Source organism: Microcebus murinus, chromosome 8, assembly GCF_040939455.1.
Source record: "Microcebus murinus isolate Inina chromosome 8, M.murinus_Inina_mat1.0, whole genome shotgun sequence".
In the NCBI taxonomy this organism is placed as follows: Eukaryota; Metazoa; Chordata; class Mammalia; order Primates; family Cheirogaleidae; genus Microcebus; species Microcebus murinus.
Window position 1 is genome coordinate 101,894,755 of NC_134111.1, and position 11,744 is coordinate 101,906,498.

Consider the following 11,744-nt stretch of genomic DNA (forward strand, 5'->3'; position numbering starts at 1 on the left):
GGATTAAAATAAAATTAGAAAACTCAGTATTGGTCAAGGTATGTGATAATAGGCAATTTCTATCCATTGTGGGAGACCAGGTATCAATACAGGTGTGGCAAGGTAATTTAGTGAGCTACTCATCGGTGCTCCATTCCCTCTAAATTTTTCTTCCTTCAAGGAAGGTGGAAGACTGTATTCAATTCCTATTGCTCTGTAACAAATCACCACCAATTTGGCCGCTTGAGATAAACCGAGTTTATTAGCTCAGGACTCGGTAGGTGGGAAGCCCAGGCAGGGCTCAGCTGGGTTCTCAGGGTCTTACGAGACAGATCAGGGTGTCTGCCACCTGCCATTCATTTTGGTGGCCCAGGGGGGACAATCTACTTCCAAGCCTGTGCAGGTTCTTAGCAGAGTCCCACTCCTTGCTGCTGGAGGACCGGGGTCCTTGCCACGCAGGAGCTGCTCTCCGTTCCTGGAAGCCGCCCACATCCCTTGTCATGCAGCCTCCCTCAGCCTCCAAGGCCAGCGTTTGGTCACCCTCGCGTAGCGTCCCTCGCATGCTCTGGATTCCTGTCTCCAACATGACCCCCAACGCTTGTAAGAACTGGACTGGTTGGTTCACACAACTGTTGAAAATAAATAGAATAATTTAATAAACAAAACAGTAAACAAAACAAATCACAGAGTTTTGGCATGGCATTTGCACAGTATTTTTGCGGCTGAAACAGGGTGGCCTGGTCCCAGGTCCCTTGACCCAGACGAGGAGCCAGCCCCGAAAGCCGCAGGAGAGTGTTTGGTAGACGAAGACGAGGGGTGCTGGTTGGTTGTTTCTTTGTCCCTTTGTCTTGTCTGTCTCGTGAAGGTTAATTCTACTTGTGTCTCTCAATTTCACCCCTTCTGCACGTGCACACACACGCACACACACACAACACACACACACAACACGCACACACAACACGCACACACACACAACACACACACAACACACACACCCACACACCACACAACACACACACAACACACACACACACACCCCACACATGACCCTGCCCTGACAGAGAAGAGCAAGGACGGGCGGCTTGGCTGGCAGACTTCGAGAAGTTTCCAGCACCTGCTTTTAAATCTCAAAAGCCCTGTGGACCACACCAGGGCGCGGCGTATTTTAGCGTGCTTTGGCCGGAGACGTTAAACTCTGACGCCACCAAGTCCACAAAGTCCACAAAGTGGTGAGGGCTGTGGGGAAGGGGAAGTCTTCGCTGGCAGACGGTGGGGCCCAGCCAGGAGCGGTCAGGCTAGAGGCCTGCGCTTCCCTCTCTCTTCCGCAAGAGGAGAGGACCGCGCTGGCCGCGTGACGCTGGTGTCGGGCTCTGGTGTCCAGCGGACGTCACAGCGAGAAGCTGCGGCATTTTTATTTCGGGATTTGGCACTCTGCCCCCAGGGCCCCTGCTCTCACGTCCAGCTCTGCCTTCAGCCCTCTGCTCAGCGATCCTGCTTGCAGTCCTCTGTTTGCTTCTGCCCGCTACACACCGTGCTCCCACCCCCGGGACATACACACGCATGCGCACACCTACACATATACATACACACACAGAAACGCACAGACATGCACATACACACAGGCACACCTTCAGATACACACTCACACACATATACACACATGAACAGAAACACACTCTCAAACACACAGACATGTGCTCACGCAGGTACACGTGTGCTACAACGCACACGCACACACACAACGACGCCCGCTCAGGCACGCGTGTGGATCTTCCTCCCTGACCGTGCGGCGGCCCTCAGTGCCGCCCCTGCAGCCGGTCTCGCAGCGTGGAGACGCAGAGCCGGGAGCAGACCCGGGGCCAGGGCGCCAGACGCCAGCTCGCCGGGGCCCGCGCCCGCCCTCTCTGCTGACACGGCTCGGATCTAGATCATAAACCCCTCTCGGGCCTTCATCTTCCTTTCTGTGGCTCATTTCCCCTCAAAATCGCCTCTTCTCTTCCCGCCAAGTCCTCTGATTGTCTTTGTGCTGCCGGAAGCTGAGCACGCCCCACCCCGGCGTCAGATGCCCGCGGGCCGCGAGCCAGGCGCCCTTCCAGACACACGCCCAGCAAGCCTCGCTCCCGCTGCCGTCTGCCCGTCCAGGGCGGCCTCTCCTGCATGCTGGCTGTCCCCACGGTGCGCGGCTGGCTCCTGTCCACACCTCCTGCAGCTGCCAGCCTCGCAGAGCCAGCCGGGTCCCAGCTTTGAACTTCCCGACTGCTGGAAGGTGTCGGCGGAGGACGGAGCCATCCTCGGTGCTTAGGCTGGCTTCCGCTTCACTTGGGAAGGGAGATTTAAACAATTCTGGGCGGCTTTCTATGAGACGTTCCTTTATAGTGAAGTTGGTGAAGCACCTGTGTCGTTGGGTGGGCCCCAGCCCAGTCTGCGTCAAGAGTAGGAACTTGGATGTCCCTGCGAAAGCCACCTTTGCAGGGACAAAGCCCCCAGAGGATGGCTTCTCTGACGACTGTGATTTTCAGGGACTGGTGCATTATCTCCGAGTTTGTAGAGGCAGCTGTCACGTGACAAGAAGCGCACACCGGGACCCTCCCTTTCCTTCCAGGGACTCATAAAGGCCATGCGCGACTGACCCGCCCCCACCGCCACGCAGCTTTGCCGCAAAGCCACTTGTGGACGCCCCCGCCTCCGGGGTCCCCGTTCCTGCCAGTTCACAGCCCCGAATCCCAGCTCAGGGAGACGGCGGGCGACTTTAGTGCCTGCGTTTCCCTCCCTCCGCCCAGGTACCCCCAGGCCGGGCAGGGCCGGTGTGCCCCGGGATCTGGGCCCCTCCTCCCAGCTCCTTCACGCAGGCACCAGGCACCCAGGCTGGCTGGCGGCGGTGACCGGTCCCCAGAGAGTCCCCAGCTCTTCCCGCAGATTCCATCACAGGTGCCATCCGCTCTGTCCTCACCTGCACACAGGCACAGCTGCTTGTAGCCTGGAAACAAACCACCTAAACGTCTCCTTAGAACCCTAAAACCCCACAGCACGGAACTCATGGCTCCTCAATTTCTCAACCTGGCCCAGATACCCTATTTTAAGAGTGATCTGGGGGGGGGGGGCAGGGGCGAGATGGGGTGCCCAGGACACAGGATTTAAGAAGAGTGTGTCAATGTCAACACCCTAATTGTGAGACAGTACTACAGTGCTGCAGGTGCCACAATGGGGGGAAACTGAGTAAAGAGTACCCGGGATCTCACATATTGTTTTTCACAACTGTATGTGAATCTATTAATACAATGATCTCAAAAAAAGACAAAGCTAAATGAAATGAAAAAGCAGCCAGAGACACACCAGGTTGCTGAGGGTATTCTGGTAAGCCTGCCTTCTCTTGGGCCCCTTTTATCTTTATCTTTCTCCTTTGGGTTTTCTTTATCTTGTCCCTTTAGATGAGTGATCGCGTCTTGTACAGTTTCCCTGGAGGAGGCTGATTCTATTAATAGTAATAGCCCGTGGTCGTACCTGCGGCAAACACAGGTAAGGGGTGCCTGTCTGGTTTCCTGCTGAAAGTATCCCCCCGCCCCAGGGGTAGAGTCTGAAAGGTTTTCCTGGAGTCACTTTCCCCTTCTGCAGACATCAGCTGGGCACCGGCGTGTGGTCACTCGTGGTCCTGAAGTTTCCGGCTGGAATACAAAGGCACGATCACAGACCCTCTGCCAGAACAACCCAGAGCAGAGGGAAGGGAAGGTACACGGGCAGTCGGCAGGTTGTAACACTCTGACCACTGTCACCAGCACGGGGATGGAGCTCCTGCCCAGCCTGTGCTGGTGGCCTGCCTGGAAGAGGTGGCCTAGGCTGGTTCTTTAAGGTGAGAGGAAATGACACCTGCCTTGCCTCTGCTGGGTCACCTTTACCCTCCTGTTCCCCGGCATCTTCAGCACAGTGGGGGCACCCGGTCCCCGGTTCACACGTGTAGATCAACCAGCGTCACCTGGCATTACCCATCACATGACCTCACACGCTTTGTTTGGGGGTTAGACCCATTCAGTGCTGAAATAATACAACTGAGAATACTCATGAGAGGGACCAAGGTGAGAAGGCAGGTGGAGGAGAGAACTAGGAGAACTGAGCAATGTCCGGCGTGCTGCAAAACATAAGTGGGCTGGATCTCGATCATCTCGGCCCGCCGCTCAGAGGGACAATTCACCCAGTCTTTCTGCAGCCCCTACAGAGTTTCCAACCTGTGTCCACCAAATTAAAAAAAGAAAACAATAAAAACCCCTAAATTTCTTAAATTTACTCTCCACTTTCTCCCCTCCTGCCTCTCACTGCAGATGGGAAGGACATCTCGTTGTATTTAAGGACAACTTTATTCCAGTGGCCCCTGCACCACCAGAGGAATCTCCAGTGGGCTTGTGGTGGCTTAGAAAGTTCCAGAAAAGTGGTCCTCAGAATCCCCTGGAGGGCTCGTGAAAACACAGGCTGCCGGGCCCCCATGCCCAGAGTCGCTGCTTCAGCAGGTGTGGGGTGGGGGCCGGGTGACCAGGCGATGCTGGCATGGACGCTCCGGGGGCCACACTTGGAGAACTGCTGCTGTAGGCACCTTCTAGGGGTGCAGGTCTCCCCCTTTTACAGCCTCCCTGAGGCCTCCTGTAGCCAGGACAGGCGTATGGCTGCAAAAGGGATAGGGGCCAGCGAATCCTTAAATGGACTCACTGGCGCACGCCTCACTACTTGCTAGAATGCCCCTGCCACAACCAACGTCTCTGGGGAGTCAGGGGACAGGGATAAGCATTCCGAGCTAGAAGTCTGGTGACCCCACTGCCCCGCCTTTAGTCTAGACGCTGCCACTTGCTTCCCGGTTGATTTCAGGAAAATGACACACACTCTCCATTACTCTGTGGTTTTCTCCCCTTAAAATCCCCTCTGTCACACCAGGCCTCATAGGATAAAGTGAAATAAAATATATGAAAGCCATTTTTAAAATTATAATTAATTGTTTTCTTTCTGCGTGGCTGCTGTATCACACAACAGGACAGAGCACTGGAAACATGACACTCAAAACCCGAGTTTCAAGACCTCACACTTGACACTCCCACAACAGTGGGCAAAAGACGCAGCAGCAGGCAGTGAAAGGGGCTTCGCCTGGTGGACAAGACCCTCGACGTTGGCCTTTGGTGACAAGCATGCCGGCCTCCATAAGGAGCTGTGGGTGACACGGGTGGGGGGTGCGTAGCAAGCAGGAATCTCGGAGCAGGGCAGAAGCAAGGCTCAAGCAGGCAGTGCTGTGTCTCGGGACTCGGATGGTCCAGCCCTGCCGGCACTGGTTCCAGGAGTCTCACCGCTGGACGTTGCAAGCCCCTCCGACCCGTTTTGAAGCCAGGTCCACCTTGGACCTGGCCCGGTGGCTTACGTCTGTAATCCCAGTGTTCTGGGAGGCCGAGGTGAGAGGCCAGCCCGTGCCACACAGCGAGACCTAAAACAAAACATAAAGCAGGTGCACCTGCTGGTTTGGATGTCAGACATTAATCAGACAGGCACCAGGAAGCAAGCCTGGAGACCAGCACTGAGTTTGCACCCAAGCAGGAAGCCTTGGATCCCTTCTGACTGAGGAAAGAACTGGGGCCTGGATGAGCCTAACTTGCCAAAGGTGTGAGTTCAGGAGTGTGGCCGGTTAGACTAACGGTCTCGCCTTCTGCCATGTGACCATGCAGTACTCCCTCCCCCAAAGAGGAGGAATTTGCAATGTCATGGAAGAAGCAACAGTTACAACAGGATGTGCTAAGTAACACGAGAGGAACTTACTCAATAGGTGCTATAACAGTTCAGAGAGACGAGGACCAAAACATGCCGTGGAGGTCAGAGGTCGGCAAAGTCTGAGCGAGGATCTTGTCTACCGGCCAAAGCCGCCCTGACTGCCTGCTTCCCAGGCAGAGAGGAAGTTTTCTCAGAGACAGCCCTCGAGCCAGGCAGCGTGAGGACTGATAACCACACAGCTCCGAGCCTGCCCTGCGTTGAACACAAGGCAGGTTGCTTCCAGGTAGAATAGAAAACAACTGAGACCAAACCCAGGGTTTGACTCACATAGGAAACAACTAACTTCCCAGCTCCAGGGCTACAGAATGCCACTCCAGTCAGTGATCTTGCAAACGAAACCCGTGATACCTCGAATGGTGCAGTTGGGTCAGTCCCTGTCCATTGCCACTCCTGAGTGGGGACATTGCCGATGCAGAGAACCCAAACGTAGTCGCTGAGCAGGTGTCTTCTTGCCCACACACCACGGACTGATACCCTGCAGGCCGCTGCAACAGCAAAATCAATATCCCGCAGAGAAAATGCTGAACATGTGACCGACTCTTCCAGAAGTCCTTTGTAAAAAGTCCTCTGTACCTCTTGATTGTGCATCATCTGGAAGATTCTTGTTTGCCTGCAATATTCAATACAGGACCTGGGAGGAGGGGAGGGACATTCCAATGTGTAAAGCAAAGAAAAGGAGAAGGGCTGCAGTTTCTAAGTAATTGATATCTTTCCTTTCATAATTTTATTTGAGTTTATAGAACAGAGAATTGCTGGAAGCAGCCAATGACGGACAGCAAAGTCAAGCCACTTCTGTGCTCAGCCCAACACCTGGGGCTACACCTGTGCCCTCTGCCCAGCATCTTCCGGGGCAGCCAAGGCTTCTTCACCCGGAGGACTTGGGCAGCCAAACCAGAACTGTGGGTAGAGCTGATCCGTCTCTGCCTCCCAGCTGCACGTGCTGACCGAGGCTAGCTCTCGATCTGGAGAGCAAGCACTTTGACACGCCCTCCCCCAAAAGCTGATGCCGTTTTTCTTGACTTTTTGGAGGGAGAGCGAGCAGTCCCTGTATTAAGCATTAATACAATGCTTAATTGTGTTAATATAAGTCATTGTTTGAACTCTGTAACTTCTCGAGATAGTTCTTAGAGGGTTACTATCGGTCACAAACACATTACGTGACTCAGAGAACAACTGATTTCCCCTTTTTAAAAATGGAGAAACCACAAGGCCAGACAGATGAGGTAGCTCTCCCTGGCTCATGCGGAAAGATCTGTGTCACCATCTGAGTAGCTGAGACAGCTCATGCCTGCTTGGGCTCACGAGGGAGAAGTGAAAATCTCTGTGCTGCAGAAATCAAATGCACAACGTGAAAACCCCACGTTTGAGCAGGAGAGCCTCGAGGCTGAAGGAGCATGGCCATTAGGAAGGCGGTAATATCTAGTTAAGAGGTTTTTCCTTTGTCAGTGAGAATGAGAGTTAAACTTTACTAAATACCACTCCAGCATCTTTTTCTGAAAATATGCAGATTTTTTCTACTTTTATATTTTAATTTAAAATATGCATCAATAGATTTTCTACTATTGGAATAAGCCTTCAATGACATTAAATCTTGTAGCGTATCTATGAATTAACTTGTAAGTATTTTATTTAGGATGTTTGCAATTTTATTAATAACATACTATCTCTGCCAAAGAGAAATAGTGGAACATAGAAAGAAGGTCCCTACTTCTTGGGTGTGGGCATGAGGCAGGTAGTGATGAAGGTTATAGAGAAACAGAGAGCAAGGGGAGAAGGGGTCCGGGGGCTGCAATTTTATAAGGCGTGATCAGGGCAATCTGAGCAAAGATCTGAAAGAAGCAAGGTTGTCTCACGCACAGCTCAGGAAGGGCACTCCTGGCAAAGAGGGCACCAGAAGCAAAGTCACCTCTACCCTAAACTCAACAGGAAAACATGGAAGGGAAAATCAGAAGATTAACATGATCATATTGGCATTTATTTATTTAATCAAAGTATTTATTATGTTGAGATAAATGAGAAGATCTGTCAAAGCAGCTGGGAGCCAATCATGGTGATCTTGGTGAGGGATGAACCAGGGCAGTGACTAGGGGTGGAGAAATGTGTCCCAAAGGAAGAGGTGACCAGGTGTTCGCTTCTAGGGAGGATAGATCCTGAAGAAAAGGGAGCTTGAAAGGTTGCCTAACCCCCAGCCCCCAGTTTCTGGCCTGAGCAATGGGGTAGATGGAGGTGCCATTACAAAAGGACACTTGGAGAACAGTCCATAGCCCAAGTGGTTGCCAGTGGACATCTGAGTCCCAGGCCTGGGTAGGTGACTTCTGTCTAACCTCATCTTAGTATGACAAGGGACATTCAATCATGCATTTTGACATGTTCCCTGCCTCCCACAAAACTTAGCACTGGGACAGGACAAATTCTATTGGTTCGAGATATTAGCAGTCCCAGTTATGCAGAGTCGGGGATAATAAGAGGTAAAATCAAAGCAAGGCAGGGCATGATGGGTGAGTTTCTCAGCCCAGTTATCTATAAGTAGTTGCCAAATTTACTCATCCTGTCTTTTTATGAGTAGATTCAAGACTTAATTGAAAGGCAGGTGGTAAAAAATAAAAACTGTAAAATAAAAACAAAAAAGTTTTCGTTATATGGAACCTTTAGACCTCTGCAATGAACTGAATCTTTGAGTCTCCCAAAGCTCATATTGTTGAAATCCTAAACCCCAATGTGATGGTGTTAGGAGGTGATTAGGTTACAAGGGTGGAGCTCTCATGATGGAATTAGTGTCCCTATAAAAGGAACCCCAGAAAGCTCTCAGGGCCCCTTTCACCCTGTGAAAGTGCAAGAAGTGAGCCGTCCGCAACCAGCAGAGGCCCTCACCAGCAACGCCCATGCGGGCACCCTGACCTCAGGCTCCCAGCCCCCTCAACTGGGAGAAATGAATTTCTGGTGTGTATCTAGGAACGTGTGTGGTAGCAGTAAGAGTGGACTAAGACCACTCTCAGGAGGTGACAAACAGCACGCCCCAGCTGAGCAGAGACCTTGCCAGGTTCAGATGTGCAGATTGGGAGGTGGAGGGGGCGGAGGCATCTGCGCAGCAAAAATGCGGGAGAAGAGGTTGGAGCTTCCGCTCTACGACGGAGGGAGAGGAGAGGGGGTGAGCAGGGAGTGAAAAAGAACAGGTACATGGGCCAGAAAGACGGCAAAGCCTTGAGCACGGCGTAGAACGGCGCCTCCCCATGACCCCACCCCAGGTCCTCAGGAACACCTCGCACTGGCACGCGTGAGAGTGGGTCAGTTCTTGAACAAAGGGGCCGAGTTTCAAGACCAGCTGACATCTAGAAGGCAGAGGAGGCCCAGAAAAGGGAAGGATCACAAAACTCAAAAAATGCCTGAGTTTGAATGCAAGTTCCATGTGATTCCTGATGGTTCACCTAAAATTCTGCGAAAATGCCGCATGCTGTGAAATTTTAGTGGTGGGGGAGAGGGTTAGGGTGAGACAATATGTTCACCTCTCCAAGGAGCACATGGGCGCTGAGGGGCCAGCTGGGTGAAATAATTATCACAGAGTCCCTTCCCACCCCCAGTGACGTCCCTCACTCCTGCTTGCTTTTTCATTTTTTTTTTTTTTGTCTTGTTATTTCCTTCTTCTGGCTCATTTCTTTGCTAGTAATACTTCAAATCTGCCCAGTACTAAAATTGCCTCCTGGAACAATGTACCTGCCTCAGCCAACGTGCACCTCACGGCCCGGACCTGCGGCTAGAGCCACGATTCTAGACATGAAGCACCCTCAGCCCTCCTGGCGGACATGAGAAGCCGGGGCTCAGACTACATCTCCCTTGCTGTTATCCTCCTCTTCCTCCTCCTCCGCTTCCTCTTCCTCCTCTCCCTTTCCTCCTTCATCACGACATGAGCTACTGAAATCGCCTGTGCTGTTTTATCAGTTGATTCTTCTACCACAGGTTTTCACAGAAATATTTGATCTAAGAACATCTGCTACCGTCTGGAACATATTTTTTTTTCCCTACTACTTGACTTTGCACTTCCTATAGCTGTCAGATACGCGTCGTTGCACAGATTCTGTGACATAGTTCCATATTACTGAACACACATCAATTATGCTTATGGCTGGAATCGTGTCAGTCTGAATGCAGAGCGTGCCAGCTGTCTTCCCTGCTAACAGACGTCTTAATTACTCTGGCCTAATTATGCTGATGCTGCAAGTAATACTGTTAATATTGTTGCTTTAGAAATAAAGATAATATCACTAAGTGACTTCTAAGGCTTTTCCGGTTGGGCTAGCTTTTGCAGATTGAAAACATGAAGACCCACGAATTCTGAACCACTCTTCACACAATGCGGTTGCTTTTCGTCTCCCTACATCTGGACCCATCTTTGGGGGCTTCAACTGCATAGGTCCCTCCCAATTGATTCCTTGGCTTAATTAATTCTATTGTCAGGTTCTCATTGTTGAAATAGGATTGTGGAGATGTATTTGAGAGGTGTCATTTCAAGCCCTCGGTGTGACATAATCATTTTCAGTGTTTCTCTTTCTAAATTTCTGTATTCTGTTTAAAACTTCAATGGCTACTGTATCTTCAGACTTGTGTTTATGTTTGTGGCCTTGATGATTAGTATCATTCGTTTAAAAAACAATACAACACTCTCTCTCTCCATCTCTTTTTCTCTTTCTAAAAAATGTTCAAGTTGAGATCCAATAATCCCATTTCTACAAACTAATCCTCAAAAAAATTTTTTGACCCAAAACATTACATGCACAAGAAATGGTCCTGGAACATTCTTGTTTAATAAAAATACAAAATAATATTATCTAAATATTATTGGTACAGGCCAGGTGCAGTGGCTCACACCTGTAATTCTAGTACTCCGGGAGGCCGAGGTGTGTAAGGATATAAAAGTATTTTCCTTTTTTTAAATTTTTATTTCATCATATTATGGAGGTACAAATATTATTAGGGTTACAAATATTGCCCCTGCCTCCCCTCCCCCTGATTTGTCCAATCCCCCTGTGGTGTGCACCACACACGTTATGGAATCATGCAAACCTTTCCTCCTCCCCCCTCCCGCCTGCCCACCACTCTATAAAAAGTTTTGTTTTGATTGACATTTTGGTTACATTGTATATCTTTGCCTCTCCCTAAGAAGGGTTAGAATTAGTGTTAAGGGGATTCTCAGACATGTAAGAAATAAAGAAAAATAAAAGACTTAAAGATTTAAAAATTCAAAGATCCTACAAAATGAATAGAGAAAGCTCATGTTTCCGGATAACTTTGAGAAAGTGTCTTGGAGCAGGATGCCATATTTGTTTCTGAGTTTCCCAGTAACCGAGGCTAACAGCAAAATACAGATTATACTGAATGCCTGAAAAGTAAAATCAGACACATTCATCTGTGTTCCAAGTGAAACTATACTTATGAGGAAATCTATCCTAAGGATTATTCTTGGATATTGAGTAACATTAATAGCACCTTCAGTTGCTGTCTTATATAAGACACAGAGCTACAATTGAAATGAAAGCTTCCTGAATTCATTGTCTACGAAGTTGGAAAATACATGATTAATTATAAATCAGTAGCACTGGTTTTGTGGAAGATTAAGAAAATACGCTCCAGGCATTTTGTTTTCCAAAGATCTAATTAATGTGAATAATATCAAAGAATGAGCACCCTGAGCTAGTCTATCACACCGGTGGCCTGAGGGATTTGGCAGACCTTGGGCGCGGGCTGGGGGGGCAGCCTTCTCTCCCCCAGGTTCTCTCATGCCCATACTCCATCAATTCTTGTACTGAATTCAGGGAACACACCAGTTCCATTAGACATTCCCAGGTGCCCTACCAAAAAGGGTTCAAAGACAAGTGCTGAGATGTGCTGGTCCAAAACAAAGTCAAAGTGGTTTTTCTGCTGCAAGACCCCCTCATTTTTAATACACTGGGGTCCATTGTGAATGTGCAAGAGGT

General features: G+C 50.0%; 2 long non-coding RNA genes across 2 annotated transcripts; both read right to left on the minus strand.

The window, feature by feature from the left end:
* Positions 1 to 213: 213 nt before the first annotated feature.
* Positions 214 to 1,309, minus strand: LOC142872397 (uncharacterized). Its single transcript, XR_012920651.1, has 2 exons — positions 1,094 to 1,309; positions 214 to 608 (listed from the first exon to the last, which is right to left on the minus strand). It is a non-coding gene; the product is annotated as an uncharacterized LOC142872397 (long non-coding RNA).
* A 3,623-nt stretch (positions 1,310 to 4,932) lies between these two features.
* LOC142872396 (uncharacterized) lies at positions 4,933 to 6,314 on the minus strand. The gene is made up of 3 exons (XR_012920650.1): positions 6,124 to 6,314; positions 5,764 to 5,967; positions 4,933 to 5,434 (listed from the first exon to the last, which is right to left on the minus strand). It is a non-coding gene; the product is annotated as an uncharacterized LOC142872396 (long non-coding RNA).
* Positions 6,315 to 11,744: the final 5,430 nt, after the last annotated feature.